Raw genomic sequence first — 19,266 nt, forward strand, 5'->3', positions numbered from 1 at the left:
CTCCGGTCCTGGCAGGCTTAAACCAGCACAGTCTTAATCAGGAAAATTATGTGAAAATAAGTGATTGAAAAGAATAAAAAACTCTAAAAACGCCACACAGAGTTGGATTTGCCTCACTGCTATGCATCAATGCTGTGGCTGCAAATGAGGGATGGCGGTTGCTGATATCCAGTAGCTATTATTTGTTAAATGCATGGACAAGAAAGGGTTACTCTCATAAAAGGTTGCATTGTGGGTGCTGATCTTTATCTTTCCCATTTTCCAGACACCTGTAGTTCTCTTGTTCAAGAAGAGTTTCCCACCAGTCATTTTCTTGAGTTTGTGTTCATCATGCAAATATATTAATAGATCATAAAATGGATTGGTGTGAGACAAAACCTGTGATTAAGGCACCTGTCTGCAGGGGGAGTTCTTGGTTCTAGTCTTTGGTCCCAGATTAATTTCTGTGCTTTACATTCAGCAAGAGCAGCAAGAAGCCTTCTTTTCAGCTCGTTTTCCCAACCAGTAGGGTTTAGTAAAATTCTGTGGAGACCCTGGCCCAGTGACATTTTGTAAAGGTGCTGCACTGTAGCATCCAGTGCAATACAGAGCTGTGAGGCATCAGCACAGCAATGTGCTGGAGTGCTGACAAGCTGAGTTTGGACCTAAATCATGCTAACTAATACTATGCTCTTGTATGTCAGGAATATATTCTGATTCAGTCCGGCATTGGCTGGCAACCCATCAGACATCTCGAGCTTGTGCTCTGTTGTCACTGTTGGCTACAACCAAACTATTGTTAAACTTTGTCTTACCTGAGGGGAACGAAGATACTCAGAAAGCATTCTGCGAAAAACTTGACTGCTGTCCAGGAAATTAATGTGTTTTGTTGTATTTGAATAGCCTGAACGAAACAGAAAATTAGCTTTTTTTGTTTCACAGGCCAAATCACCTCTTTCCTTTTGCAAGGACAGCTGAAGAGCTGAAAAGGTGAAGACAAGCTTCCATTCTTGGTAATCATAAATGCCCTTTAACACCAGTGAGCTGTAAGTAACTGATGTTTATTTAGTAGATATGGTTTGAAAAGAACGGGACTTCTGGATTTTTCCTAATGAAATATTGCTAAGAAATTTTCAGTTCAACCTCTCATGTGGCTTCACTCATTTTGCATTTTGCCAAAAGCCTATTCTGACTGGTCACTATCAATTTTATACATCTTGAATGACTTCTCTAGATACCTTTAATATATCAGTTACTAATTCCACCTTCATTTCTCTGTGGACCATTGAAACGTTTTCCTCTGCAGTTAACAAGGTCTTACATCTGCTGTTTAATATAATCTCATTTTTAATTGCATCCAATTACATACAAGGAATTTAAGAACACATTGTATATCATAATACCTCTTTTCTCCTTGTAAAAGTTTAGGGAAATTTGTTTGCTTTTAAGTTTGTAGTCATGAATTTAAAAACATGACTGACTGGCTATCACTTTTTTTGACATATTCCATCAGTTTGGAAATATTCCCAATTTCTCCAGTTCCAAAGACAGGAATTAAAGGTGGATCTGAATGATTTCCATTGTGATATACCTGTTCTACCATAACAAGTTGGTATATATACCTATACATATATATATATATATATATATATATAAACACACATTAATCTCAGGACTCTTGTAACAAAATCTTCTGATCCTAATAGCATCCAGGGCTAGTAGCTCTAGTTATCTATTACTTCAGGTAAAAAAGATGAAATATGTGTAGCAGCAGCTGAAAGACATGTTATTGGCACAATGTTTATCTGCCTAGTTAAGGTCATTGCACTGATCAACAATAAACTACTTAATCAGTTTCTGCTTTATTTGTGCCTCTGTTAAGTGGTCCACAGCATATTTCAAGATGCAGGCATAGATGACAAAAACATTAATTGGATTATATAAATGAATGCAGATACAGGTTAATACTGCATGCTTATGTTCAATTGTGTTAGCAAAGAATACCGATGTACCTTCTCCTGTATCTAGTCTATTAATTATACTGTCTATATACAAAACTGAGACTTCAGGGCTCTGTCTTCTACAAATGAAACAAAAACCACTTTGAGGCAAACAAATGGTGTATGTATATTGTCAAAGTAATACTGACTTTTTTTCTCAAAATGTAAAGCATTATTTTAACCTAATTTCTTAAGTTATCATTATGGTTGAGGCAATCCCAAGCACAAATTCAGGCTGGGTGATGAGTGGATTGAGAGCAGCCCTGCAGATACGGACTTGGGAGTAGTAGTGGATAGAAAACTGAGTATGAGCCAGCAATGTGTGCTCACAGCACAGACAGACAACCATGCCCTGGGCTGCATCCAGAGAAGTGTGGCCAGCAGGTTGAAAGAAATGATTCTCCCCATCTGCTCTCATGAGACCCCACCTGCAGTGCTGTGTCCATAAGAAGGACATGGACCTGCTTGAGTGAGTCCAGAGGAGGCCACGAAGATGATCAGGGGGCTGGAGCACCTCCCTTATGAGGACAGGCTGAGAGAGTTGGCGTTGTTCAGCCCAGAGAAGAGAAGGCTCTGAGGAGACTCTGTATCATAGGGTCCAGTGCATAAAGGGGGTCCACAGGAAAGATGAGGAGAGACTCTTTATCAGGGAGTGTAAGGACCTATCCTACATTACAAGAGGTAATGGTTTTAAATGGAAATAGAGTAGATTTAGATTAGGTAGAAGAAAGAAAATATTTACTGTGAGGCTGGTGAGGCACAGGAAGATGTTGCCCAGAGCAGCTGTGGCTGCCCCCTCCCTGGCAGTGTCCAAGGCCAGGCTGGACGGGGCTTTGAGCAACCTGGTCTAGTGGAAGGTGTCCCTGCCCGTGGCAGGGGGTTGGAACTAGATGATCTTTAAGATCCCTTCCAACCTAAACTATTCTATGATTCTATGACCATTTTAATAGGAGATGAAGCCTTAAAAGTTCTCTGTTTAAAGATAACATTTTTATCAGGACATAAGCCTTTCTGTTCGTCTGTGCTATATTCCAGTGATATTAGTACATGTAAAGCATGTAAATATCCAGAATGTGGACACAAAAGCATGTAACATCTGCTTTGTAACAGGTGAGGGGAAAAAAAGTGCTTTTGATCTTAAGAATTGCACATGCAGAATTCTGTGTTAAGGCAGAAAAAGAAAATATGTCATTAATGAGAATCCTTCACTAAGACTGCTATAAATAGAACACCTACATGATCTTTCTATCATTCTGTATCATAAATAAACGTGTCTGCCCAAAGTAAGCTCTCTTTCCAGCAATCCTGACTGGGTCCCTGTGCAGAGCAGTCACCAGTCCATCTTTTATTTCAGTGCTCTTGCTCAGTATGTCTCCTGTGTAAGTCTGATAAGACTAGATCCAGGAATACATTTAAGCACATGTTTATCATTTTAGGTCTTTAGTCTTCAGAGATGAAGGTCATCAAGGCCTTTGCAAGACTTGACACTGAACTCTGGAGGTCCAGAGTGCTATGCACCAGTGTTTCCAGCTGCTAAGCTTCACAGGGCTCATAGAAAAACTCTGTGTATGCAGGTATCCAGCAAGGCTGGCATCAGTTGAGAGCAGCATGCCTCCCTACTCTCCCCCACGGTGAATTGTGTCCCCACTTGCCACTGCAAGGCCAGGTCTGCAGCCCGCAGTCATGCTGAGACAAAACACACTGAACTGAGCCTCTCAGAAACCACAGGCAGAGAAGCTAGCACCCACCTCCACAACCTCACAGCTAGGGCTCTTAGCTGGAAGAAAGTAAGACTAGGCTTCAGTCCATGCTCTGGGAATATTTAAGTACTGTTTTTGTATTAACTATTAATCAGAGAAAGAACCAGAATTTCTGTCTGCCATTGTCTGCCCTAATGAGGCTATAGGGTCCTTCTCAAGCTCTCTTTTTTTCTTCATGAATATTTCACCTGTGGACCAGCTAAAGCAGTAGTGCATGATGAAGTCCAGCCCTGGAATACCTCCCAGCCAGATAATGCAGTGGAAACGTTACTTCACACTGCCCCAGAGAGCGAAGGGACAGGAACATGTGCTTGCCTCCTCCTGCGTGTTTGCTGTAACACCAGGCAGCTGAACAGAAGCCCAGTCAGGATATGACAGCATATGTCATGATATCTGTCAGCCAGATCAGGCAGCTTACTCAATAACCTAGCCTCAGCTGTGCTAAACATTCCCTGTGCCTTCAAAGAGAAGAGAGTAGCTGGGCAGTCCCAATGCAAGGCACGAACCTTGCCAAGCGGCAGCTGTGGGCCCATGCCTGAGCTTGGAAAAAGCAGTCACTGCCTTTGTGTTTTCCTCATGCAGCTGTCATTTTGTTTGATTACACGGTTTCACCTGCACACCCCGTTCTTACTTTGTGTTTCACTGACTTTCAAGCCTTCCTTCTGTGTTTATGCCAGCGCCTGTTTAATATTTCTGCATTATGTGCAGGTGGCAACGTTTGATTGCAGAGGGTTTCAGAGGTGAGAGGAGTCTGGGGCTGCCCCATTCTGGACACAGCCAGTCCCAATTGGTTCCACCCAGCTTCAACAGACTCACCACAGTATATAGCTGAGCCCCTCAGCCAAGATGGTGATGTTTCAGGGAAAAGTGTATTTCAGAAAGGGCAAAAATACCAGGGAGCAGAGAGGCGTAAGGAAAAAAAACAAGTGAGAAGCAACAGCATGTACACCAACACCAGGGAGGGAAGCAGAGTAGGAGGTGCTCCCTGTGCCAGAAGAGGTATTTTCCTGAGGCCCGTAGAGAGGACATCATGCTGGAGCAGATATCCACACTGCAGCCTGTGAAGGACTCCATGCCAGAGCAGGTAGATATGCCCTGAAGGAACTGCAGCCCCTGGGAAACCCACGCTGGAGCAGGTTTATCTTGAAGGACTGCAGCCCATAGAAAGGATCCACTTTGGAGCAGAAAAAAAGTGTGAAGACAAAGGAGTGGCAGGGAGGAGCTGTTACAGACTAACCACAGCCCCCATTCCTCATCCCACTGCGCCACTCAGTGCGGGGAGCTAGAGGAGTCAGAACTGAAGGAGTGAAGTGGAGCCTGGGAAGAAGTAGGGGTGCAAGGTTTGGTCTTTGTTTCTCACTATCTGAATCTCTATTGGTTGACAAGAAATTAAACTAATTTTCACTACGTCAAGTCTGCTTTGCCCATGACAGTACTTGGTGAGTGATCTCCCTGTCTTTACTTTGACTCATGAGCTTTGTATGTGATTTTCTTCCTTGTCCTGTTGAGGAAGAGGAGAGAGCAGCTGGGTGGCTGTCTGACTGACATCCAAGGTCAACCCACCACAGTCTCATAGTCCAGTGTTGTGGGTATCTGTTCATCTAATATTCCATAAACAGAACCTATTTTCCAGGAACTCTTAATGAGGTTTATTTCCTCCTGGCTATTTTTTTTCCCCATCTAGACAGTGCTGCATTTACTGTTAAGTCTCTGAATTGCTCTAGTCAATATCTTTAAAGGACTAAATTCAATCCTACACTTTAAGAAAACCTCTTATTTCCTTTTGAAGCAAAAATCCTTCAAGGATTAAAAGCTTTGTAGTTGCTGTGCCTGCATCTTTATTAATTAAGCATATAAAAATTCCTAGATCTGTTTGAAAGGCAAAAATACCTTATTGGTTGAAGCAGCAACAAGCTTACATTTATGGTTTTAATTATTAGAGGTAGTCTGTAAAATTCTATGGCAAAGATTAATGTTTTTCATAGTTGGAATGGAAGTGAGTCATCCTTTTTCAATGACAAAGTGCAGAGTATACAGCACCCATCATTTGGTCTGTCTAGTATAAGGCAACAACAGTACACAGCTGATGGTCACAGAACAGCTCTTTGTCCCTCAGAAAAAGGAAATAATATGATAAAAATATGTATTTAAACATACTTCTGTTTAGACTATATTTCTATCTGAATATCTACTATTATAATTTATAGTCTGCATAAAATGTGGCTGTTCTTGAAAGCTCACCTCATCTGGATGTTAACTGAACATTTAAAAGCACAATATTGAACATTCAGCTATAGTGAGAGATGAATTATTTGAGGGTAATAATTATGTTAGCAAGTCAGAAAATACTGCTTCCAGTTTTGTCTTGCTATAAGCCTCATGTGTCACCTGAAGTGCTAAGTCTTGGACAACTGGCCCAAATCAGAGTTGACTTACAGATGAATCCTCTATATTTTGTAACTGAAAACCATTGTGCTAGTAGATAATGTACTAAATTATAACAACCCACTTATGATGATGTAAAAAGTGCTAAAGTATTGAAATACTGAAGCCTGAACAACAGGCCCCAAGCTGAAGCTGCTAACTTAGTCTGTAATCATTAACAAAGTATGTAAGGTCGCTAGTGAAAGATGCAGCTTAGACAAAATATCATCAGTAGTGAGGAGAGAATGTAACCAACTTCCCTTGTTTAGCCTTGTTCAAGGCTGAGAAGCCAAGTGTCTGGCCTTGTTAGAAACTCCCTTGGTTTCCCCCCTGAGCCCTGGCCAGGCTTTGGGTGGAATCCAACAGGAGAATGAAACCAGAAATTTTCTGCTCAAAACAAAGGTGCCAGCTATTCTGGCTTGCTGATCTCTGGTATATAAGGCTGGACCCACTCACAGGGACTTTGGCAGCCTCACCTACGGATGGACGTACCGCGTAGGATTTCCCACTGGCCGGGACAGGCTCTGCAAACCCTCCCTGAAGCCAGGGCTGCCCAGCCACTGCGGGTCTGGATGATGGTAACATATGCAAGTGGTGATGTATCTTTATTAATCACTATTCTCTCTCTTGTGTAGTAATGATTTGATGCATTACCCTGTATTTTCCTGTTTGCTGCTTTAAGTGCACTATTCTGTTTTTTCTTACTGTATGTTTTCTGTCTTACACGGTTACATTGGTTATCATGAGTAAAATATGCCTACTCTTTTCACTCTGGTGCCTGGGTTTAATTGGTATCCTTAATCGGCAAAACAGTCACCTTAGGCAAAATAGTCAATACCATCATGTTTCTCTTTCCCCATACAATATTTGAATAATGATCTCAACATGGGATATTTATTTAGGAGGCTTTGTTCAGTCTGAAAAGCACTTTCATATCCTTAGATTAAAAGTACGAAGTTAAGTATAACCACAGTTTTCTGTGTAGTAATAATAGCTCTTCTGACAACCTAAGAAAGACTAAGGGAGTCATAAGAATGGAATTTTAGAAGTTCACTGAAATTCATTAACCAGATCTTATATTTCAGCTCTTATATTTCAGAAATCACAATTCACCATTCTCATGTAGTTTTACTAGCTACCCTTGGCATATGGCTGTTGAAGCTGTATTACTAATACTGTCCTGCTTTCACTTCTGACTTCACGAGTTTCTTTTCATACCCTATTATTTTATGCTAGCTACGTCATGTGGTTATTCAATGTATTTCAGGGCTCTACGTTACATTTGTGACTTTTTCAGCCAATGTTTTATGCTAGCTACGTCATGTGGTTATTCAATGTATTTCAGGGCTCTACGTTACATTTGTGACTTTTTCAGCCAATGTAGAAGAGGACTCTAGTAGGAAACAGAACAGCAGTGTCTTAGTTATACATTGAAGATGAATAGGAATTAGCCCTGCAGAAGTTCCTGTATGTCAAGAGGTGGATATAGTGATATAAGCTCTCTAAAGCAAACTGCTGTAACTAAATGCTGAATCAAATTCTTCAGCTCTTAGCACACGGTCACCACACCTGGGGTTTGTAGTTCATTCACTAGAACAAGGAACAGCTGACCTTCTATTGCTGTTGATGTTTTGGGTTTTTTATCTGGTTGTCAAGAGTACACTGCACCAGGCTGCAAATACATGAGAGAATTGAGCAGGTTGGTTTGCTCCAGCTGTGGCACTGGATGCGGAAACACAGACGGAGCTGTGCAGCCAGCCCTGCTCTCACCTTGCAGAGTGGCCCCCACCACCAGCCCTTGCAGCTCCAGCCTGGTTGACTCCACTGGGGGTACGTACATCCAACTCAACTCAGGTGTGAAAAACAGTATCTGGGGTTTGTGCTATGCAGCTGCTTATTAGCCGCTGCTTATTAGTGTGACTGCAGATTATAAACTGCTGTCTGCAGAAAGTGTGCACACTTCAGCACATGTGATACTTGTACTTCTGTAAAGAAATGCCTGTCCCAAAAGTATAGAGGCTGTGCCCTAAAGGCTGGGTTTCAGCAACAGAGAATATATCTAATTTGTTCCTTTAGTATGTGCTAGTGAATTTCCATCAGTGATCGCCATCAGTAGTAAGTGTATGATCTCTTTATTTATAGTTAAATATCTAATAATAATTGGCACATAACAGTAGCTTTAGGAAATACAGAGGCCCTCTGTACCTTGCTCTATAGAGGGACACAGTGTTAATGTCTTAGAGTTATTCTCAGTGCTATACCAGCAGTTTGACCACAGTACCATCTCTGTTCTTACAGAACACATTAAAAAAAATCCACTCAGCCACACCAGCGTGACACCTCTACCTCTGCGGACTGTTGAAAGGGTTTTTTTTAATTATTAATTTGCAGTTACTGTTATAAAACAAGATGGGGTAGGGCAACTCTTTACTGGAACAACCACATTAACCTACAAACATAAAGAACATAAGCTGAAACTTTGGATTTGGGTCCTACAAAAACTCCTACGTCTTCCTAACCAGCTATGCAAATCAGATATCACGCACACATGGATGGTTAGACACTTACATCATGACACATGTACAAGTGCCTGTTTTACAACCACACTTTGTATTTGCATTAATATTTTAAGCATGGTCTATTAGCCTTCTCCCTTGAGTTTGTAGTTCTGAGAGCTGATTTTAAATTAGTTTAAAAGAAATCACAATTTTAAAAATGATTGTTCTCCCAAGAGCTGTAATCCACAGCACACTGTGTTAAATTCTGTAAAATCTGATTCCAGAAAAAAAAGTTGTTGTCCCAAAGCACCTATAATCTATCTATAGAGTAAAAGAAAGTGAGGGCATATGTATGAGGTATCAGAAACAACGAGATGACACAAACCTTTGAGTTTTATAACTTTGAGAACCAAGCTATTTGGAGACAAATATGATGTTTTTTCATAACGTATTTGACAATCTATGATAGTACAGAACTTTTTTTTTAAAAAAAACAAACCAAATACAAATTTCTTATGAGCATTTGTCAAAGAATACAAGGAATTTTGCAAAAAGGGATGAAAGAGAAAAAGAAAAGCCTTGTGAAAACATTTTAAAATTTCTTGAAAATTTTTTTGAGTAATGAAAGACATTATTGCCCCTCTAGGTCTGAAATGTTGATATTTCCATAATTCAATCCTAGTGAGTGGTGCATGTATCAACCTTACAGTTGTCAGTCACTGGTTATGGCAGGACAGTTATGTGTGAAGGAATTTTTACCATATTTCATTGCAAGTGAGGAAAGACTTTCAAGGGGCACAAATCAAGGTTATGTCCTCAGCTCTCAGTTACTTTGAGTTAGTCACATAACAGCTAATGTCGCTTTGGAGAAAAAAAAATTTTTAAAGCATTTTGTTATTTTCAGTCCCTTCGTTTACAGGGTGTGAACCAATGAGCTTGTCTGTTTGTGAGAATATTAAGGGCAGTCACTGTCAGACTAGCATAGCCATGCAAATGTAAATTTAACAAGGAAAAAAGACAAATATGAAACTGAACTGGGATTATAAATAACCTGAATCCACCAGAGCTCCGGGCAGCGGGAGGCATCTGCTATTCCTACTCACTAAGCAAGTGTTGAGTGACTCCAAGATCCAGCCTGAAACACTGGAAGAAGACTCAGCAGACATTTCTTTGGATTCTGTGTGACCAACACTCTTCACTACTGATTAGTGCCTTGCTTCTCTCTCAGGATACACTCCAAGTGTTATTTGGCTCATGTTTCTTCTCAATACTCTGCAGCTGGACCTCAAATACATTGCTTGACAGAGTTAGCTGTCAGACTGCAAACAAGCACACAAAATTTACATGTACTGTCCTGACATTCTGCTTCTTGTACATACATGTGAGGCCTCTGCTTGTTATTCAATACCATAAATGGCTAAAGGAAGAAATATCCATTGTAGGAACAGGACAAGGAATTTCTCCAAGATTTTCATACACATCCAGACTAAATACAGATGCGAGATTAAAATGCAATAGGGACACAGAAATCACTGTGATGGATCAGCACAATGGTCTACTTAATGTAGTATCCACTTACTACCATGTGGCATAGAGAATCTAGAAGTTAGCTTTAGAACAATGCAGCTGAGAAAAGGAAATGCATACAATTGTTTCTACATAGTGTTTTGTTATTCAGTCAGGGTTTATTGAAGCTCATTATCAGATTCTTGGATTGTAGCAAAGGTTGAAGTGGATATCTCTGCAACCAAAAGGCCTAGTTTCCATGTCACTTCCCCCTTGTTATTTTTGCTGTTTTTCACCAGGCTGAACTAGAACCCTTTATAGTGAAGCCTTAAAATGGGTTTTGAAACATGGTGTAAGCTGGATAATAACATTAGAAAGTTATTGCCTAGCAGGCACACAGAAAAGTGTCATTTAGTTGCATTCTTCATCTCTGTTCCCTGCAGCTACTAGATTCTGATTTACCCACTTCGCCTTTTTTTATCTTTATTTCAGCTCAGACTTGAATCTTGCAGCTGCTTTCTCCAGAAAAGCCTGAAATAGAAAAACATCTGAAAATTTCTTACCTCTAATGCTATAGTATATTAACCTCTGACTTTAGCAGCTGGGAAGACCTCAGATGTTTAAATAATAACACAACTGAAATCTAGAAAAAAAAATGCAAGAGGTTAATAAGCAAAGTATTCCAGTTTTAAGGTCTCGTGATTAGTCAGCTGCCAGGACCAGCAGCACATGGGAGGATATGATGCTTTGCTAGAAGATGCTGCTGCTGTCAGTGTATTGTGCACATGCAGCTGAGAAGACAGAGGAGGTGGATATGGGATACGGACAATTCCGCAAAGGCACTTGGGTGAGTCTTTCTTCATCTAAGCCAAAGTATGCTTTCTGAAAACAGATTGCTGTGCCCTGAAAACAGATACCTAATGCTGTACTCATTCACTGATAGATTTCAGATAGACTAGGATGGAAGAAAACAGCTTCTGGTGTGACAAAGACAGTTGTGAGAGGCTTGGAGGAAGATTCCTGCATGATGAATGACTGAAGTGTAGCAGCAGAGCTGCTGGTGAAGGGGCAACAAAGGAAAAGCATACCAACTAATTCTTACCACAGCACTGAACTTTTACTGAAACACATCACATTCTCATCAATTGTGTCAAAGCAGGTCAGTAGGCCTCAGATGAGCCAGGGTTCTGACACTATGCTGTAATCTCTCATTGTTATGAATGGTAGTCACGCAGCATAATCATCCAGACTATTCACTTGCTTTTATAAGTCAATGAAGATTCAAAATATATTTATGTGCCATTATTTTATAGTCTGTATCAAGAGAAGTTAAATCAAAGGAAAGTGAGCTTGTGTCATGCAACAATCCAAAAATAATTTGAATTTAAATTTAAGATTGCTGTTGCCTATTCTCTGCTCTAAACACTAGAACACACTCTTGAAAAGAGACCATTTAAAAGCATTATCTTTTTAGTTCTCAAGTAACTCTGCAAAATCAAGAAACACATAACTGATCAACTAGCATGTAGTATCAAGAAAGTACATCTAGCGAGATGACCTAATGCATTAATATGAGCAGAAAGGAGATATCAGAACATCCATCTAATACATGAATGACTTATGGGTACTGTCTCTGTCAATGTGCAGCCAGATCTGGCAGTAGCAAATATTTCATAAGATTATGTACAATTTTCTATTACTATAAGTGAGGGAAGACTAGAAAGGGATGAGGCCATAATAATGCATTGAATCACTTAAAGAATAATCACAGCTGTGTATAATTATTGTCCAAAATAAGTAGCAGTTACTGACATCCAGTAACACTGGATTTAATACAGGTAGTCAAGACTGCAGATGACATCAGTTTTCCAAAATACTAATAATTAGGATCGGTCTCATAAAAACAGTTTGATTTCAACCTCACTTTTCTCCAGACCTACTGTTAGAGATCAGGTGCTAATTTAGCTGAAACAAACGCATACTGAGGTTCAATCCAGCACATGAAAATGCCAAGTGAGGTTTCAATTCAGCAAATTCCTAAAGCCTCACTTTCAGCACACAGGTAATCCCTGCTGAATCCAGTGGCACCACACAGGTGCTCAAAGTTGTGTAAGTTTTAGTCACTTTTCAGGACCTGGGTTTTACGTTACATGTGGCAATAAAGTTGTTTCTAAAAAAACCCCCAGCAAAATAAAAGAAAAAGAAAAAGAGAAAAAGAAAAAGAAGCTTTGTTGTGTTGTGCTTTATTTATGAATTTATGAGGATGTGCCACACCACATGATCTGCAAAACTGTGGAGAACACCAGCCCTGGATTAGTTTAATAGACTCTATTTCTTAGTCATGCAATAGAAACAGCATAGCCAAAGGAATGTTAATGTCTCTGACCTAACTATTTTCATTGTTGCAACATCAGCAAGGTGCTACTGAAATAATCCCAAAGGTATTTTCAAAGGAGTGGGGCAATGCTGTTTCAAAACCTCCTTAACGATGTTCCTGCCTTTAGCCATACCTATGGAGAAACTTCAGTGTTAACTTCTGGAGCCACACCTCTCTATCAAATACCAGTGTACTTATGCTTTTGTATAATAATAATAATTAAAATACAAAAATGGCTTTTCAATAATAAAACTTGCATTACAAGCCTCACAATCTTCTTCTTATTAATGCTATGTATATGATTTTAAAGGAGCCTGGAACCAAAATTAAAGTATGTCTTTGGTGAGATAGTTCTTACTTGGTTTCTGCACAGATGTATGCTCTGTCTGCAGTCTGTGAACAAAACCTTAAGCTATTTTAAAAATGATTAAATGTGTACTGAGAAAGAGATTTGTTAGGTAAATTCCTCAGTTTGCTTCTGTGCCAGGTCTCCAACATATTCTAGTCTTCAAAAGAGAGAATCTTTTTTCTAAGTCACTGATTGATCGACAAATTCTGTGGAGGTTTCCAAATGGGACATCAAGGTAAACTTGACATCTATCTGGGAGTGGAGGCTTTAAAGCTGTGAGACTTTAAAAGACACCTCCATTGCCTGAGCACCAGGATGGAGTGAATGTCTTATGTATGCTGCAATTTCAGAGGCCAGATGATAGGTTTTGGTCTTTGTCATTCAACAGCAACAGTGGATATAACACTCACTACAATGGAGATGCTGCTTATGAAAAATGCAGGGTTTTTCCAGTCAATTCATCATAGTTTATTATAGAAGCTCTGATCATGATCCACGAAATCATCAACCTCATTTACATGAAATTCCTCTCAATTTTTTTTCTTAAGAATGTTTTAATTTAGTTGGCAATTACAATTAAAATGTCATCTGAAGTTGTAGTCTGAAGATATTGTAGCAAGTATGTAAGAGACAGGAGGAATATAAAGGAGAAACAAATGAGAGAAAATGTTTCTTGGCTGTCATAGCTCAAAGGAGAGCCTGGAGTTTTCTAGCTAAACAGTAATTATTTAAGAACAGGCTCTACAGAAAGAACAATAAGGTTTTTTCTAGGTTAAGGCATCAAATGAAGGCTTAAAGTGAGATATTTTAGACAGTCTGATCATTCCTCTGCTTTTAGAGATTTTTATCTTAATTCTACGCAGATTCTCTCTGAATTTGCACAACTTAGGAAAAGAATTTTAAAAATTGTAATTCAAACATATTTATGTATTAAATTAATATTATTCTGATCTACAAAAGTAGTATTAATTAAAGCACTGGAAGTGTATGTGTCAGTGTGTGTGGAAATGCTCTGGGAAAAATGTGGCCCTGTGCTGAGCACAAGCCACTGTATCTGTCAGTCAAATGCACAGGTAGATAATATTAAATATTTAATTGAGGTATATATGCCCATTATAGATTTTACATAATTGTCTGTGAGGATATTTAGAAAAATAAATAACTATTCTGATGCAATACAAGCTGATCAAGACCAGGAAAATCAAAGTCTAAGAAGCAGTCTGTAAACTTCAGGACAACATCTGAGACAAAGTAAGTCTCTCCATCTGAATGTCCAATTTTTGTTAGTTTGTGAATTTGTGTGTCACAATTACCTTAGTTTTCTAAGAGCAGCCTTTCCCAGTATATACATAAAAGAAAATATTTTATATATATATATACATACATACATATATATATATATATATAAAAAATACAGGTACATACATATCTATATAGGGCTGCATCCAGAGAAGTGTGGCCAGCAGGTTGAAAGAAATGATTCTCCCCATCTGCTCTCATGAGACCCCACCTGCAGTGCTGTGTCCATAAGAAGGACATGGACCTGCTTGAGTGAGTCCAGAGGAGGCCACGAAGATGATCAGGGGGCTGGAGCACCTCCCTTATGAGGACAGGCTGAGAGAGTTGGCGTTGTTCAGCCCAGAGAAGAGAAGGCTCTGAGGAGACTCTGTATCATAGGGTCCAGTGCATAAAGGGGGTCCACAGGAAAGATGAGGAGAGACTCTTTATCAGGGAGTGTAAGGACCTATCCTACATTACAAGAGGTAATGGTTTTAAATGGAAATAGAGTAGATTTAGATTAGGTAGAAGAAAGAAAATATTTACTGTGAGGCTGGTGAGGCACAGGAAGATGTTGCCCAGAGCAGCTGTGGCTGCCCCCTCCCTGGCAGTGTCCAAGGCCAGGCTGGACGGGGCTTTGAGCAACCTGGTCTAGTGGAAGGTGTCCCTGCCCGTGGCAGGGGGTTGGGACTAGATGATCTTTGAGATCACTTCCAACCTAAACCATTCTATGATGTCTATAGAATTTAAAAAATAATAATTTATTTTTACAGCAGCCTTCCTTTCTCTCATTTTCGTTTCTCATATGGCAGGCCTTGCTGGCATAGCTCTCATGACTCTGAAAACTGTAAAACTGCCTGATTTTCTAGATGGGTTGAATTAAGGCTTAACTGTATTAAGTCTGACCATTTCTTTTAAAGAATCTAAATACTGCCACAAAGTACCTGTGGTGGGCATAGAAAATACTACCTTCTCAGCAGGGTCAGCCTCTTTAGAATAATGGGACAGAAGTAAGAAATAGGAGATATGGGTTTGCATTTTTCTAAATTAATGTTTACTGCTCTACTGGTGACTTGGAAAAAGAGAGTGCTGAGTAGAGAAGACAACAGGAGAAGAGAGGACAAACCTACATAATGTAAATGGTTTTTCTTCAAATTTTTTTTTGTGTAAATATTTTAAAGGAAAATCATTGTGAGAGGAGCAAGACTTTACTCAGTATTTGGAACACCTACCTGAATGCAAATTATGGTCATCTGCTTACTAATTGTTTTCATTTCTGATTATTTTGCAGACAATTCATGGTTAATGGTTCTAATTAATAATATGAGAAATATAATTTCCTGAGTCTGGTTGTATGTTTATTATTTACATACCTGAATACAGAAGGTGTGTTTCTTGTATGTGCATGCAAAGTGACTATGGCCAGCCAGTGCATGGGAACTAGCAAACCTTAACCTCCATATGTAGTGAAACTCAGTGGCTTTTCCAGGATGTGATACTCCAGCGGATGTTTATAAGTAGAACAATGACATTCATGTAAGAGATATGCTTTGTATTTTCCACCTAATTGTTCTCTGGCAGCTATTTTTGCAGTTAGTAACTTGCAGAATTTTAAAAAACAAACAAACAAACAAACAAACAAACAACAAAAAAAAACCAAAACAAACAAAACAAAAACCCAAACTAAACAAACACAAAACAACAACAACAAAAAAAACCAAACCAAAACAGTTTAGAAACTTTTTGGGATGGTTTTTGATTTTTGAGGTCATATCAATGTAACCAAACAGCTGTGGTTCTAGTGCCATACTTCCCTATTTACACTCATTAGTTTTTCTTAGTGAATGAAGTTGCAGATCGTGGGAGAAATGCTGTACCAAGGACTTGGCTGAGTGAGGCACAGCCTAGGAAGGTACTGTGAAAATTACTCAACATTACTCAAACAATGCAGTTAATTCCTATTCTACCACACCTTTGTTATTCCAATCCCAATTGTCTCTTGAATCGAGGCTTCAAATTGCACTGTATTTCACAATCAGACTGCATGCCCAACAGACAAAGATGAGATCAGACTCCAGACATTTGTCCCAGGTGTTATTTGCTTTTCAGTCTTCAGGGATGCCCTCACCTTCTGTGTTACTCAGCCATTCAGAGTAGCTGTTTCACTGGTCAGAAAATGAATCAGGAAAGACAGTAGCCTCTTCCAGCTTTTTAGATCTTTTTGTCAGGATGAATGCTTTAGCTGTGTAATGGGTCTCTTTTGGACCAGGATTTCTAAATGTTACTTATTTGTGCACCACCATTGTCCTGACCTACAATACTGGACTACAATTAATGGAAGAGTCCTGGAGGATGGAGACATCACAAGGAGGGATTTTGTTTTATATTTATGAGTTTGGACAGAAAAACATACAGTATTTAACTTTCGCTAAAACCAAGACTGGCTTGCGTGAATCCAATTGTTTTGTCTCATCAAAATCAAAACCAAATAAAAATACTTCTTCTCATCTTCCTGTCTGATGTACATAAGGAGAGCCTTGCTCTTCTACACATCCTCCAGCTGAGGAAGGATGGAACTGTACAGAACAGAAATCCCTTCTCAGTCTTAGCGATCAAAAAATGTTTCCTATTGCATTACAAGAAAATTTTACTATGTTTTCCTTGTGTAAAGGCTCCAGAACCCCTGAGGCTGAGCAATACTGGCTGCTCCTACCTGTGTCTTGTATCATGTAAAATGTCAGGCTGTCATGGGTATCAGACCCTTATTTAGCTTCCAGTTGATATCCATAGTTATAGAGAGATGAACAGACAGAAACCAAAGAAAAAGCACTGTCCCGGCACCAGTTTTTGCCATGACTTCCAAGGGTGACTTTTTTTGGACAGATTAATATCTTGTTATATTCTCCTAGAACTTATTTGACCATAAAATCAGTAATAGCATCTATTGCAGAAAACACTGAGAAACATTTTAACTGTTCAAGTAATGCCACTTCTACTCTTCTGCCCCCCTCCCCCACCAAAGTTACACTATAATGTGATATCACCTGTGTCATTCCACCAGCATGGTAGCAAAATGTGCTTCCACTCCTGCCCATCCTGCAGGCCATCACACTTCAGTTGCCAATGTTGTACTTCATATAACATTTAAAATTTGTTCTGATGTGTACAGGCATCAGAATATGCCAGAGACAAGATTAGTATACCTTAAGTGCTTTGATATATAGTCTATCAACACTCATACTAATAATGAAAACACAGGAGCATACCCATGTACCCCTGTAATAGGGTACTGCCACTGCAGGTAACAAGACCATAAGCTTTGTACTGAATTTGTAAAGCCTCAAGAGTAAGGCTTGTCATGCTTGCTCAGTCTGAACTTTTCTTGACCTGCTTACAGCTTTGTTTTACTTGCTTTAGCAGTGACAGTAATTTCCCTATTTGACCAGGCGTCTATGGCTGATTTGTTTTCCTCTTGTTATCTATGTGTGGTACAACCACATACAGCTAGCAGTAACAAACAATTATTCTGTAGAGAATGAGATGTTTATAACTCTTAACAAAATGATGCAGTGTAAAGAATTACAAGTTCAGTACAATAGCAGGAGCCTTGAGAAGCAGAGACACTGGATGCAGCATTGAGCAGTACAGGCACAGGATGATAAGAGATGGGGCACAAGCTTTATGATATTGGAGGCTCCTCAGCTAGAAACTACTCCAGCTAAAGAAAGACAGACTTGGAGATGGACAAAATCAGTTTTAAGAGTAACAAAGAAAACAAAGAAATAATATCTAACATACAAACCCCCCACAATTTACTGTGTACTTGGATGTAATACAAAGCTGCAGACCAGTGAAGAACGACAGGGTATAAAACCATGTTAGTAAACACATAAAGTGACCCTGGGTAGCTCCTGGATTAAGGAGAAGAAACCAGCAACATGAACATCGTAATCCATTTGGCAAAAGACTCCAGATGCTGATAACTCACTGTAACATCACCACAACCGGAATGAAACTACCTACCTTAGAATCAGAAGAGCAGTGGAAGAGTGAACATACCAGTAGAATGGGTAGAAACTCAGTATTGTGCATGTAAGAGTGTCAGCTATATTATTGAGACCTTTTCTATATAGAAGTATTCTAACTTTATTATTATTCTTTGTTTTTTTTTTTCTTTCTGTAACAATTAGACAAACTAATAATGATTAGATTCTTAAGATTTCATTATACTAACAATAAATTCTTGACTGTATATACATATATATATGGTGTGCTTCCTCTTTGCCCATAAACAAGATTTTGAGTGTAACAGCATGACTGGTAAAAGTGGGATTGCTGCTGCACCCAGTGTTGCAATGCTGCTGTTCCTGAATTTATCTTGAGGTAGATATGTATTCATCTCTTATTTGGAATGTACCGGTTTGCTAATTTTAGTTTGTGACCCACATATGGAGGAAATCCAATAGGCATGAAATACAAGTGAGACCATTACATGTTCAAAAAACATATGTCAGCTATCAATACAGTCTGGAGAAATAGAAGGGAGAGAAGAAGAAAGCATGATGTAATCCTACAGCTGAGTGCTGGGTCTGAGGTTGCTGGTCCTTGTCCCACCACAGCATTGGTGAGTACTTCCAAAACACCTTCTCTGGCAGGGGTCCCCTGTGTGTGATGAGGAGAGGAACACCACAAGCAGTGGGTTAGCTCTCAGTGAATACAGACAGAGAGAACAGGAGCTCTTCCATCACTCAGGCTGGAGAGATGGGTCAGAATTAGCTCGTTCACAGTGGTTCCTGACCCTGGGCTGGAACTTGTTGTGCCTGGCTATGGATGGCACTCTTGCTGATTTCCAATAGAACACTGGAACATGCACCATGACTCAAGGAAGATGATCTGTCATTCAAAGATGGAAAACCTCCATTTGCCTATAAAAGCTTGGCTTGAACAGGTATGGAGTGTCAGAGTGGAGTTTGGAGGATTTATCTCTGGAGACACTGTCAGTTGAGACACAAGGGGTTCCCCTGCTCCTCTCTCTCTCCTGTTGTGAAGTAAAACTGCTAGACAAATTGTTTATTTTTAAAACAAAAAAAGTCCA

General features: G+C 39.5%; 1 long non-coding RNA gene across 1 annotated transcript in view; it reads left to right on the plus strand.

Moving 5' to 3' along the window:
• LOC141973646 (uncharacterized) overlaps positions 1-19,266 on the plus strand; it is an 80,192-nt gene that overhangs the window by 25,721 nt on the left and 35,205 nt on the right. The window contains exon 2 of the long non-coding RNA XR_012635583.1: positions 922-1,025. This is a non-coding gene — a long non-coding RNA (uncharacterized LOC141973646). The remainder of the gene's footprint in view (positions 1-921; positions 1,026-19,266) is intronic.

This window comes from Athene noctua, chromosome Z (genome assembly GCF_965140245.1).
Source record: "Athene noctua chromosome Z, bAthNoc1.hap1.1, whole genome shotgun sequence".
Lineage (NCBI taxonomy): Eukaryota > Metazoa > Chordata > Aves > Strigiformes > Strigidae > Athene > Athene noctua.